Consider the following 13,420-nt stretch of genomic DNA (forward strand, 5'->3'; position numbering starts at 1 on the left):
GTAGGAGAGTAGGGTCTGCTATCCTATGGTCACCCCAAATTCTTGCTTTTTGCTTCACTGGTTTATGACTTAATGTGGCTGTGGGCCTGCTAATCAGACCCACAGCCTGCTGTTCTCTCTCTAAATTGTAACCCATGCACTTTAGGTGCATAACGAAATTGGGACTGGTTCACCTTATTGGCCCCTGTAACAGTGTACACAGGTACCCAGGGCATAGGTGCTTCCAAGGCCTACCAGGGGCTGCAGCACGTATTGTGCCACCCCTGGCCTGGCCTCCATATTTGACACAACTGGCTGATCACTCAGCTGGGGTAAGTCGGTGTAACCACCCCTTACTTAGGTGTAGTATGCCTATACCTAACCTAAAATGGACACATATGTTCCTATCAGTCACTCCTATGGAAGGCCTCATCAATCCTGGAGGCAGAGTGCTTGGAAATATGTGAGATGGTGCTCTGGCATGAGCTGAGCCTGTCTGCAGCTTTCGGAACCATGTCCCTTAGCTGTTTCATGATACTGCCATACCATATACTCTTAAGTGCATTATAATCCTCGCGGTTAAATGCTATCTTAGGTTTGGCTTTATCAAAACATGTCGAGTAAGGTGTCATACGAATTGGAATACTACCCCCTCGCCAGTTCTGGCGACGGGGGTAGCATTCCACCCTTCTAGAGGGACACGACATGTACCTAACCTGAACCCCGGTTAAAGTTAAACAGAGCCTCAGCATCACAAAATGGATGCTGCCACCACAGACACAAGTCTGACCTCCTGTTGCTGGGAGTCCTTCCAGCGAGGGCAGCTTGGACAAAGGGTTTCCTGCCTTGGGAGGTGCTAGCACCACCCCAGACAGGATTTTGTGTATTGGGTAGGACAGGGCTGAATAGAATCAGACATGCCTGGGGCACACAAGGTGTCCCTGTGCATAGGCCAGTTCAAACCGGTGCTGGGGCTTTCCTGCCCCAGTCCTGGCGCGAAACTGGACAAAGGAAAGGGGGTTTAACCACTTCCCTTCCTGGTTCCACCCAGAGGAGGGACCTAGTAGGTGATCCGGACCCCCAGATTCGAATAAGAGTGGGAGCTGTGTCCTGAGACTTTAGATCATCCTGAATCAACTTGAAATACAGAAGAAGACTGGACTTCAACATTCTGCTGCTCAGAAGACGGAAGAGAATCTCCCTTGTGGCCAAGGAGTGACCACCCTGTGAACACAGGCACCAACCAGCAACTCGATGTCTGTTTTGCCGCCGCCTCCCGCTGGAGCCCGAGCCCAGAGCCTGACAAGACCCAGACTCCCAGACTTCTCACAGCCCGATCCACAGTCCCTGCAAAGAAGGGACCCGTGGAGGCACCGACAGACGTGGGACCGGACCTCTTGGAAGACCCCCGAAACGCTGACTGCGCAGCATCAGAGGCACCCTCGACGCTGTGCTTTGGGGTTTGAGAAGCCCCAACCTCGAGCAGCCCTTGCACCGAAGATCAGCCACCAGCATCTCCACGATCTGCGTGGGGGCCCTTTTGCACAGTGCCACTCGACGCGCCATCCCGGCCACTTGCCACGTGGCTAGCGGCCATCTTGGCGACGAAACCTTCAACTTTCACTGCAGGTCTGGTTGCTCCAGATTTGCCCTCGCTCCTGTAAAAGGGAGCACCCACTCTGACCTTGCTGGTCCGAGTGACAAGCCTTTTTCAATTCCTGCGTGGCTTGCATTAGCCAAGGCCTGTTTGCTCCAATCAAGTTGCCGACACCGCCAACAGCGAGAAGCCTGCGTGGGACAGCTCGTGACCGACTCCTGGACGTCTTCGACCCCTCGTGTCCACGTGGCTGCAGAGAGAAGCTACACCTCGACGCCTGTTTGCACCCGACATCGCCTGGTTCCAATCTGGTTCCACGGTAGTCACTGGCTAGTGACTTTGAACATTGTCCCCTCTGCTTTCAGGTCTTCACAACTTCAGATCCACCCTTGGATCCACCGGAACTCTTCGCATCGAGCCGCCTGCAGCACCTTCAGCTCCAAGCACCATCGATCAGCGTGACGAAACCCGACACTACTTCGACCCTATGCACCCGCGTCCTGTGGGTGAGGTAACTCAGCAACGCCGGTGTTCCCGCACTGGTACACACCTCTAGGGTCTGCGTCTAAAGTTTCATTCCTCTAGGTCACTCGGAAGGTTCCTTTTTAACTAACTTTGTACTTTTTACGCACCATAGACTTTGCATTGGTGAGTGCGTGCACTTTAAACATTGCACCCGAGTCCCGCGGGCCTTTCCCGACTTAGTCACTGCTAGTCCTGATCAGCTCCAGCGATTCCCAAGGCCCTAGGCCTATTTCCTGTCCGAGTGGTATCTCTTATACCACTTTATTAGTATATGGTTTAGGTGGCCCCTAGGGCTCATCCATATTGTGCAACTTTTGTGTATTTTAAACTGTCTTGTGTTTAACGCTTGTGCTTCTGTGCTCATAAAGAGTCCAGGGGATATTTGTAGTTAATAAATCCATATATATTTTCAATATATATCTGTGTGGTGTCCTTTCATTTGGTATTCAAGGGATTGTGTATGGTAAAACAGCTTGCTCCACATGCCTTTACAGAGTTTAGCCTAAGACTGCTTAGTCCATGCTACCCATAGGATAGCTTGTCTATAAGGTTGACTTTACAACCTGCACCATAAGGGTTGCTTGGCATGGTACAAGGTGATCACTAGAACTAGTGAGCATCATATACCAGGCCAACTTCTCACATTGGTGGCAGCGGTGGGATTTGAGCTTGCTGTTGTTTTACCATTACAATCTTTGAGAGTATCATTTGAAAGATCATACAGGTACCTGATAGGTACACTAAAACAAGACTAGTATACTTAAGTTCTACTGAACTTAACTGTTGTAGAGGATAGGGAGTAGCACACCCTGACTACAACTACTAGATAGGTTTGGTAGGAAAACACAAGTGTAGGTAGATTGCAACACATCCACCACACTAGAGCAATGTCTGGAGCAGAGGGATCCACTGGACCTATCTCTGTTGAGAGTGACCCTCCAAGGGCACCATCCAAATTTGCTATCTTTCCTTTTAAGGAACTGAGGCAACTGTGTTCCATGAGAGGAATCAAAACAGGTCCTACTCCTACAGCAGGACACCGCAGAGAGCTGTTAGACCAGTCTGAAGCTCTAAAGACCCCCAAACCAGGCCCCTCAGGGACTGGAGATGGAGGCTCTCCCACTGAAGATGATAACCCTGATGCCCCTGCCCCTGTCATCCAGATAGATGAGGAAGACCAGACCACTGGGAATACTCAGCCTGAGGAAGAGGAAGAGGAGGAGGAGGAGGAGGAGGAAGAAAGTGATTCTGATGATGGTAGAAATAGCCAGGTGTTAGTCAGCAGGCTTAACCAGGCTAACTTAAGCTTATTTGGGACTGAAGGTGGGTCCAACCCATTCAGACCCCCAAATGGACTTAACCAGGAGCATAGGAGGAGGAGGAATCACTCAGGTGAATCCAATACTTCCCATGTTTCTAGAGGTTCTCATGGCAACTCCAGAAGGGAGTTGGCTAGCCCTCAGAGAAGGGAACATGAGGCCAAAATGAGAGAGGCTGAACTTAGGATCCAGAAGCAAGAATTAGAAGTTGCCCTGGCCAAAGAGAAACTTGCTAGAGCAAGGCAGCCTAGAGAGAGTGGATTAGGATCCACTGGTGGCAGCACTATCCCTAAGGATAAAGACAGGTCCTATGACAATAGAAACCTGAGTAAGATTGTGCCCCCCTACAAAGTTGGGGATGATATCCACAAGTGGATGACTGCACTTGAGAGAGCTTGCAAAGGACAGCAGGTCCCTCAGGAGCAGTGGGCAGCAATCTTGTGGCTCTCCTTTGAAGGTAGAGGCCGAGACAGACTCCTCACAGTTAGTGATGGGGATTCTAGAAACTACCTGGTCCTGAAGAGTGCTCTGATTGATGGGTTAGGCTTAACCACTGAACAGTACAGGTTAATGTTCAGAGATACCCAGAAGACACAGACTCAGGACTGGTCTGAATTTGTTGAATGTGCCACTAAGGCTCTGGAGGGCTGGTTGCTAGGAAGTAAGGTTACAGACTATGAAGGATTGTACAGTTTGCTTATGAGAGAACAGATTTTAAATAACTGTCAGAACCAGCAGTTGCATCAACATTTGGTTGACACAGATCTAACCTCTCCCCAAGAATTGGGAAAGAGGGCAGACAAATGGGTTAGAACCAGAGTTAAGCAAAAGAACTAGAACCAGAACCAGGGTGGTGACCAAAAGAAAACAGACCAGAAGGGTGGGGAGCAGAAAGCTAAAGACCAGAAGTCTTCAACAGGGCCCCAAACCAATACTGAGGGTGGGTCCCAAACTTCCAAGAATAAGAAGAAAGAAGGTCAAAGAAAACACTGGTGTAGCTTTTGCAAAAACACCACTCACTGGACAAGTGATTGTAAAAAGGGTGGAGACCCCAACGCTGCAGCCCCTAAGGCACCTGCACCCACTAGTACAGTTGGCAGTGTTGGTCCACAGACTAAGGGGGTAGTGGGTATCACCTTGGGAACGGAGGGAGATTCTGACCTAGTCAGAGTCCCCACACAGGCTGTTCTGATTTGTGATGGGGAGATTGATTTTTCCCCTACTGTCAGTCCCAATAATTTGGGCAAGTACAGACAGACACCTCTGATTAACGAAAAAGTGGCTCAAGCATACAGGGACACATGTGCCAGTGTCACTATGGTGACGCCTAGCTTTGTGAACCCTGGACAGTACATACCAGGTGACAATTACCTGGTGACCAATGCCAGCAATGTCACTACTACACATAGTGTGGCAATTGTTAACTTTTCCTGGGGAGGGGTAACTGGCCTAAAAAGAGTTGTGGTTAGTGCTGATCTCCCAGTAGAATGTTTGTTGGGCAATGACCTGGAGAGCTCTCTATGGTCAGAAGTTGAGTACAGGACTCATGCAGAGATGTTAGGGATATCATCACATGTCCTTGCTGTGACCAGGTCACAGGCCAAAAAGTGCCTCTCTGAACCTCAGGTCTTGGATCCTGGAACAATGGACCAAGTACCTCCCAAGACAAGGAACAGGAGGGTAAAGGCTGTGCCTTCCCAAATGCCTACAAGTGAGGATCAGCCTTCACAGGAAGATGATTCTGAGACCCCTGAAGGAACTGTCCCTATAGAGCTTGAACCTGATCAGGTTGAGTTTCTGGGGACAGGGGGACCTTCTAGGGCAGACTTGGGGCAGGCTCAGTTATCCTGTCCTTCTCTTGAACCCCTCAGACAGCAGGCTGCTGCTGAGGCTGCTGGGAATGCTCAAGGTACCCATAAGGTCTATTGGGATGATGGGCTCCTTTATTCAGAGGGTCGAGACCCCAAGCCTGGTACAACCAGGAGGTTGGTCATACCTCTGCAATATAGGGGCTTCCTTCTTACCTTGGCACACGATATTCCCTTAGCAGGACACCTAGGCCAGAACAAAACCTGGGACAGACTTGTCTGTCACTTTCACTGGCCTCACATGTCAGAGGACACAAAGGAGTTTTGTCGCTCCTGTTTAACCTGCCAAGCAAGTGGCAAAGCAGGTGGTACCACAAAGGCCCCCCTGATACCACTACCTGTGGTGGGGGTGCCGTTTGAAAGGGTAGGGATTGACATTGTTGGACCAATGGATCCCCCTACAGCATCTGGGCACAGATTCATACTGGTGGTGGTGGACCATGCCACCAGGTACCCAGAGGCAATTCCACTTAGGACCACAACAGCTCCTGTTGTGGCCAGGGCCTTACTTGGAGTTTTCTCCAGAGTGGGGTTTCCTAAGGAGGTAGTATCTGATAGAGGTGCAAACTTCATGTCAGGATACTTGACAGCAATGTGGAAGGAATGTGGTGTCAACTATAAGTTCACCACTCCCTACCATCCACAGTGCAACGGGCTTGTTGAGAGATTTAACAAGACCCTAAAGGCCATGATCAAAGGATTACCTGAAAAGCTCAGGCGAAGATGGGATATCCTTCTGCCCTGCCTTCTGTTTGCTTACAGAGAGGTCCCACAAAAGGGGGTTGGCTTCAGCCCCTTTGAATTGTTGTTTGGGCACCCTGTAAGAGGACCCCTATGTCTGGTGAGGGAAGGATGGGAGTTACTTCTCAAAAAGCCCAAGCAAGACATAGTGGACTATGTACTTGGTCTCCGCTCCAGGATGGCTGAGTATATGGAGAAGGCATCCAAAAACCTTGAGGCTAGCCAGGAACTACAGAAAGCCTGGCATGACCAAAAGGCTGTCTTGACTGAGTCAAGTCAAGTCATAACATTTATATAGCGCACTACATACCCAGAGGGTTTCAAGGCGCTTAGGAAGGGGAGTAGGATTATTTGTCAAATATCCACGTTTTAAGCTGCTTTCTGAACGCTAGGTGATTCTGGGTGAGGCGAAGGTAAGCGGGGAGTGAGTTCCATGTTTTGGCAGCCAGGTAAGAGAAGGATCTGCCTCCCATGGTGGTCTTGTTGATGCGAGGTACAGTGGCGAAGGCTTGGCTGGAAGAGCGAAGTTGGCGGGAGGGGGTGTAAAAGGACAGTCGAGAGTTGAGGCACTCTGGTCCGATGTCGTAGAGTGATTTGTGTGCGTGGGTAAGCAGTCGGAAAGTAATCCTCTTATTGACGGGTAGCCAATGGAGGTCTTTAAGGTGACCAGAGATGTGTTCGTTGCGTGGGATGTCTAATATGAGCCTGGCTGAGGCGTTTTGGATTCGTTGTAGTTTCTTCTGGAGTTTTGCGGTAGTACCTGCGTAGAGGGTGTTTCCGTAGTCCAGTCGGCTCGTGACCAGAGCGTGGGTGACTGTTTTCCTTGTTTCGGAGGGGATCCAGCGAAATGTTTTTCTGAGCATGCGAAGAATGTTAAAGCAGGAGGAGGATACGGCGCTGACTTGTCTGTTCATAGAGAGTGAAGAATCCAGGATGACGCCTAGGTTCCGTGCGTGGTCTGTCGGGATGGGTGCTTTCCCGAGGGCTTCCGGCCACCAAGAGTCGTCCCATGCAGAGGGGGATTTACCTAGGATGAGGACTTCTGTTTTGTCTGAGTTCAGTTTCAGACGGCTTTGTTTCATCCATTCGGCGACTTCTTTCATTCCCTCGTGTAGGTTAGTTTTGGCGGTGCTGGGGTCCTTGGTGAGAGATAGGATCAGTTGAGTATCATCCGCGTAAGAGATGATGTTGAGGTTGTGTTGGCGGGCGATGGCCGCGAGGGGGCTCATGTATACGTTGAAGAGGGTGGGACTGAGTGAGGATCCTTGTGGAACGCCGCAGATGATTTCTGAGGCCTCGGACTTGAATGGTGGGAGGCGGACTCTCTGGGTTCTTCCGGTGAGGAACGAGGTGATCCATTCAAGTGCTTTTCCTTGGATTCCGATGTTATTGAGGCGTTGTAGAAGGGTGCTGTGGCAGACTGTGTCGAATGCTGCAGAGAGGTCGAGGAGGATGAGGGCGACTGTGTCTCCATTGTCCAGTAGAGTTCGAATGTCGTCTGTTGCTGCGATGAGGGCGGTCTCAGTGCTGTGTTTGGCTCGGAAGCCAGATTGTGAGGGGTCGAGTGATTTGTTGGCTTCGAGGAAGGCGGCGAGCTGGTTGTTGACAGCTTTCTCGATGACTTTGGCCGGGAATGGAAGAAGCGAGATGGGGCGGTAGTTTTTGAGTTCGGTGGAGTCTGCTGTTGGTTTTTTCAGAAGGGCGGTGAGTTCAGCGTGTTTCCAGTCTTCTGGGAAGGTAGCGGAGTTGAAGGAGCAGTTGATGACGTCTCGGAGGTGCGGAGCTATGACGGAGTCTGCTTTGTTGAAGATGTGGTGAGGGCATGGGTCAGTGGGGGATCCAGAGTGGATGGAATTCATCAGGCGGATGGTGTCCTCAGTGGAGATTGGGTTCCAGGCGTTAAGGGTGTTAACGGGGGGAAGAAGGTCAGCTGATGGTAGGGTGGGTTGGCTTCCGGGTTGGTTGTCAAAGCTGTTGTGGATGTCAGCAATCTTGTTGTGGAAAAAAGAGGCTAGGGAATCGCAGAGGGTTTGAGAGGGGGTGATGTCGTTGGAGTTGGCCGAGGGGTTGGAGAATTCCTTGACGATGTTGAAAAGTTCCTTGCTGTTGTGGGCGTTGTTGTCAAGTCGAACTTTGAATGCTGTTTTCTTGGCTTTTCGGATCAGTTGGTGGTGAGTACGGATGGCACTTTTGAAGGCGTCCTTGTTGCTGGTGGATGGGTCTTTTTTCCAGGCCTTTTCAAGGGAGCGGCACAGTTTCTTGGACTTCTTGAGGTCATCGTTGAACCATGAGGCCTTCTTGATGCTAAGTTTGTGTTGATGTTTTTTCAGTGGTGCTAAGTTGTCGGCGGTGTTGGATAACCAAAGGGTGAGGTTGGAGGCGGCTTCGTTGGCGTTAGAAGAGAGGGCTGGGGAGGTTTGAAGGAGCGATGTGGAGATCTGTTCTGTGGTGATTTTGTTCCAGTTTCTTTGTAGAGTTGGTTGGAGGAGGATGGCGGGTTTCGGCTTGTTGTAGGTGAAGTGAACGCAGCTGTGGTCAGTCCAGAGGAGATCCGTAGTGTGGCTGAAGGAGACATGGTTGCTGGAGGTGAAGATGGGGTCGAGAGTGTGACCTGCGATGTGGGTGGGGGAAGTGACCAGTTGTTTAAGTCCGAGGTTGGCGAGGTTGTCCAAAAGGGTGGCGGTGTTGCGGTCGTTGATCTTTTCAAGGTGGAAGTTGAGGTCTCCCAGAAGGATGTAGTCTTTGGAGGGGAGTGCGTGTGGGGTGATGAAGTCCGTGATGTCTTCACTGAATTTTGCGCGGGGTCCTGGTGGTCTGTAGAGGAGGGTGCCTCTGAGTGTGGTCTTGGGGTCGATGTGGATCTGGAAGTGAAGGTGTTCGGAGTTGGCGAGGTTGGCATCAGAGCTGGTTGAGATGCGGATGGTTTTCTTATGGACGATAGCGATTCCACCTCCTGTATGGTTGGTGCGGTCCTTGCGTGTGATCTTATAGTCATCAGGGATAGCGATGGCGATGTCAGGGGCGGAGGAAGCGTTCATCCATGTTTCCGTTAGGAAGGCGACGTCAGGAGAGATGGTGTCTAGTAGGTTCCAAAGGTCAATGGCGTGCCTGTGGACCGAGCGGGTGTTGAGAAGGATGCATTCTAGGTGGTTGGGTCGGGAATCAGTGTTGTGGTCGTAGCGGAGAAGTTGTAGGTGCCGTTAAATTTGCAGGAGAAGCAGGAGAACGGTCCATGGGTGCGTCCAGGAGCGGCTTGGACGCAGTTGGGGGCGCGACCGGGGTTGAGGGCTAGGAGGGTGGCTGCATCGTAGGTAACGCGGGGGGGCTGGGCAGCGCGAGGGACAGGGGGTCTGGCGCTGGGCGCGGACCAGGCGCGGACGGGCATAGACAGGCTTACCTTTGGCGCACCTTCGGCGCGGATTGGGCGCGGTCGCTGCGCGTGAACGCTGCGCGCGGGAGCTACTGTCATATATGGATGGTGGAAGGGGAGGGGCGAGGGCGTCACAGCTGGGAGGCGGGGCGGGCACACGAGGACAACAACAAACAAAATGGAGGCGGAGGGGGGGGCACAGCGTAGCGCTACAGACAAACGCGCTTACAGGACAAATCAATGAGGAGACCCAATGTTAAAGCGCTAGCGAAGCAAAAGCGGCAATAAGCAACAAATGAAAGCACTTCAGGCGAGGCAGCGCTATCAAAACAGTAGGCGGAAAGTAGCTACTCAGAGCAAACTAGGCAGCGCTAACAATAATCAACGCAAGCTAAGCAGCGCTAACAGTAATCAATGCAGACTAGGCAGCGCTGACAAATATTCAATGCAGCAGGCTAAACTAGATGACAGACGCTCTGCAAATCAAAGTTTTGGTAATGCAGCGCGGTAAAAACCAGATGCCTGCAAGAGACACTGGGAGCGACCACTCAGCTGGTAGGCGAGGAGCGAGTCTGGACAGAAAGTACCAGCCTGGACAGAAAGTATGGGTGTTGGAGCCAGTGGCCCCAGCAGCACTCCAAGACAAATGGTCTGGACCCCATACAATCATTGAGAAGAAGGGAGAGGTTACCTACTTGGTGGACCTAGGAACTCCCAGGAGCCCCCACAGGGTGCTCCATGTTAACAGGCTGAAAGCATATTTTGACAGGAAAGACATGGGCTTGCTCATGGCTACAGATGAGGGGCAGGAGGAAGAGAGTGACCCTCTCCCAGACCTGCTGACTCAGAATCCTGAGGATGGCTCAGTTGATGGTGGGGCCTTAGATGGCAGCCTCACTGAACATCAGCAACATGACTGTAGGCAGGTTCTACAGTCATATCGACATATGTTCTCCCTGACACCCAGTCAGACTAACTGGTGTACCCATGTGGTGGACACTGGTGATAGTCTTCCCGTAAAGAACAAAATTTACAGGCAGCCTGACCATGTCAGAGACTGTATCAAGGCTGAGGTGCAAAAGATGCTGGAATTAGGTGTCATTGAGCCTTCAGAGAGCCCCTGGGCTAGCCCAGTGGTTTTGGTCCCCAAACCTCACACCAAAGATGGAAAGAGAGAGATGAGGTTCTGTGTGGATTACAGAGGACTCAATGCTATCACCAGGACAGATGCACACCCTATTCCAAGGGCAGATGAGCTCATAGACAAATTGGCTTCTGCCAAGTATTTGAGCACATTTGACTTGACAGCTGGCTACTGGCAAATCAGGTTAGCTGAGGAGTCTAAAGCCAAGACAGCGTTTTCTACCCCCAGTGGGCATTATCAGTTTGTGGTGATGCCCTTTGGTTTGAAAAATGCACCTGCCACCTTCCAAAGGTTAGTGAATCAAGTCCTTACTGGGTTGGATGACTTTTGTGCAGCATATCTGGATGATATTGCTGTCTTTAGCTCCACCTGGGAGGATCACCCGGTCCACCTGAAGGAAGTGCTAGAGGCTCTGCAAAAGGCAGGCCTCACTATCAAGGCAACCAAGTGCCAGATAGGGCAGAGTAAGGTTGTGTACTTGGGCCACCTTGTGGGTGGAGGCCAAGTTCAACCTCTGGAGAGTAAGATTCAGACCATAAAGGACTGGACTCCTCCAACTACCCAGACTCAGGTCAGAGCTTTCTTGGGCCTGACTGGGTACTACAGGCTGTTTGTTAAGAACTATGGGTCCATTGTGACTCCTCTTAATGATCTGACATCCAAGAAGATGCCCAAAAAGGTTCAGTGGACAGAATACTGTCAAAAGGCATTTGATGACCTGAAGAAGGCCATGTGCTCTGCACCTATCTTGAAGAGTCCTGACTACTCAAGAGAGTTCATTGTCCAAACAGATGCTTCTGAGTTGGGAGTGGGAGCTGTGCTTTCACAACTTAATGTAGATGGTCAAGACCAGCCCATTGCTTTCATTAGCAGAAGGCTGACCCCCAGAGAGAAACGTTGGTCAGCCATTGAGAGGGAGGCCTTTGCTGTGGTGTGGGCCCTGAAGAAGTTGAGACCATACTTGTTTGGCACTCACTTCAAGATTCAGACCGACCATAAGCCCCTCTTATGGCTTAATCAGATGAAGGGTGAAAACCCCAAACTGCTCAGGTGGTCCATTTCCCTACAGGGGATGGACTTTACAGTGGAGCACCGCCCAGGGAATGACCAAGGCAACGCAGATGGTCTCTCCAGGTACTTCCACTTAGAACATGAAGACACAACTGGTCAAGGTTAGTCTAATGTCCCTGCTTTTGGGGGTGGGTTGTGTAGGAGAGTAGGGTCTGCTATCCTATGGTCACCCCAAATTCTTGCTTTTTGCTTCACTGGTTTATGACTTAAAGTGGCTGTGGGCCTGCTAATCAAACCCACAGCCTGCTGTTCTCTCTCTAAATTGTAACCCATGCACTTTAGGTGCATAACGAAATTGGGACTGGTTCACCTTATTGGCCCCTGTAACAGTGTACACAGGTACCCAGGGCATAGGTGCTTCCAAGGCCTACCAGGGGCTGCAGCACGTATTGTGCCACCCCTGGCCTGGCCTCCATATTTGACACAACTGGCTGATCACTCAGCTGGGGTAAGTCGGTGTAACCACCCCTTACTTAGGTGTAGTATGCCTATACCTAACCTAAAATGGACACATATGTTCCTATCAGTCACTCCTATGGAAGGCCTCATCAATCCTGGAGGCAGAGTGCTTGGAAATATGTGAGATGGTGCTCTGGCATGAGCTGAGCCTGTCTGCAGCTTTCGGAACCATGTCCCTTAGCTGTTTCATGATACTGCCATACCATATACTCTTAAGTGCATTATAATCCTCGCGGTTAAATGCTATCTTAGGTTTGGCTTTATCAAAACATGTCGAGTAAGGTGTCATACAAATTGGAATACTACCCCCTCGCCAGTTCTGGCGACGGGGGTAGCATTCCACCCTTCTAGAGGGACACGACATGTACCTAACCTGAACCCCGGTTAAAGTTAAACAGAGCCTCAGCATCACAAAATGGATGCTGCCACCACAGACACAAGTCTGACCTCCTGTTGCTGGGAGTCCTTCCAGCGAGGGCAGCTTGGACAAAGGGTTTCCTGCCTTGGGAGGTGCTAGCACCACCCCAGACAGGATTTTGTGTATTGGGTAGGACAGGGCTGAATAGAATCAGACATGCCTGGGGCACACAAGGTGTCCCTGTGCATAGGCCAGTTCAAACCGGTGCTGGGGCTTTCCTGCCCCAGTCCTGGCGCGAAACTGGACAAAGGAAAGGGGGTGTAACCACTCCCCTTCCTGGTTCCACCCAGAGGAGGGACCTAGTAGGTGATCCGGACCCCCAGATTCGAATAAGAGTGGGAGCTGTGTCCTGAGACTTTAGATCATCCTGAATCAACTTGAAATACAGAAGAAGACTGGACTTCAACAATCTGCTGCTCAGAAGACGGAAGAGAATTTCCCTTGTGGCCAAGGAGTGACCACCCTGTGAACACAGGCACCAACCAGCAACTCGACGTCTGCTTTGCCGCCGCCTCCCGCCGGAGCCCGAGCCCAGAGCCTGACAAGACCCAGACTCCCAGACTTCTCACAGCCCGATCCACAGTCCCTGCAAAGAAGGGACCCGTGGAGGCACCGAGAGACGTGGGACCGGACCTCTTGGAAGACCGCCGAAACGCTGACTGCGCAGCATCAGAGGCACCTTCGATGCTGTGCTTTGGGGTTTGAGAAGCCCCAACCTCGAGCAGCCCTTGCACCGAAGATCAGCCCCCCAGCATCTCCACGATCTGCGTGGGGGCCCTTTTGCACAGTGCCACTCGACGCGCCATCCCGGCCACTTGCCACGTGGCTAGCGGCCATCTTGGCGACGAAACCTTCAACTTTCACTGCAGGTCTGGTTGCTCCAGACTTGCCCTCGCTCCTGTAAAAGGGAGCACCCACTCTGACCTTGC

The sequence above is a fragment of the Lissotriton helveticus genome, assembly GCF_964261635.1.
Source record: "Lissotriton helveticus chromosome 1_1 unlocalized genomic scaffold, aLisHel1.1 SUPER_1_unloc_55, whole genome shotgun sequence".
Taxonomy (NCBI): Eukaryota; Metazoa; Chordata; class Amphibia; order Caudata; family Salamandridae; genus Lissotriton; species Lissotriton helveticus.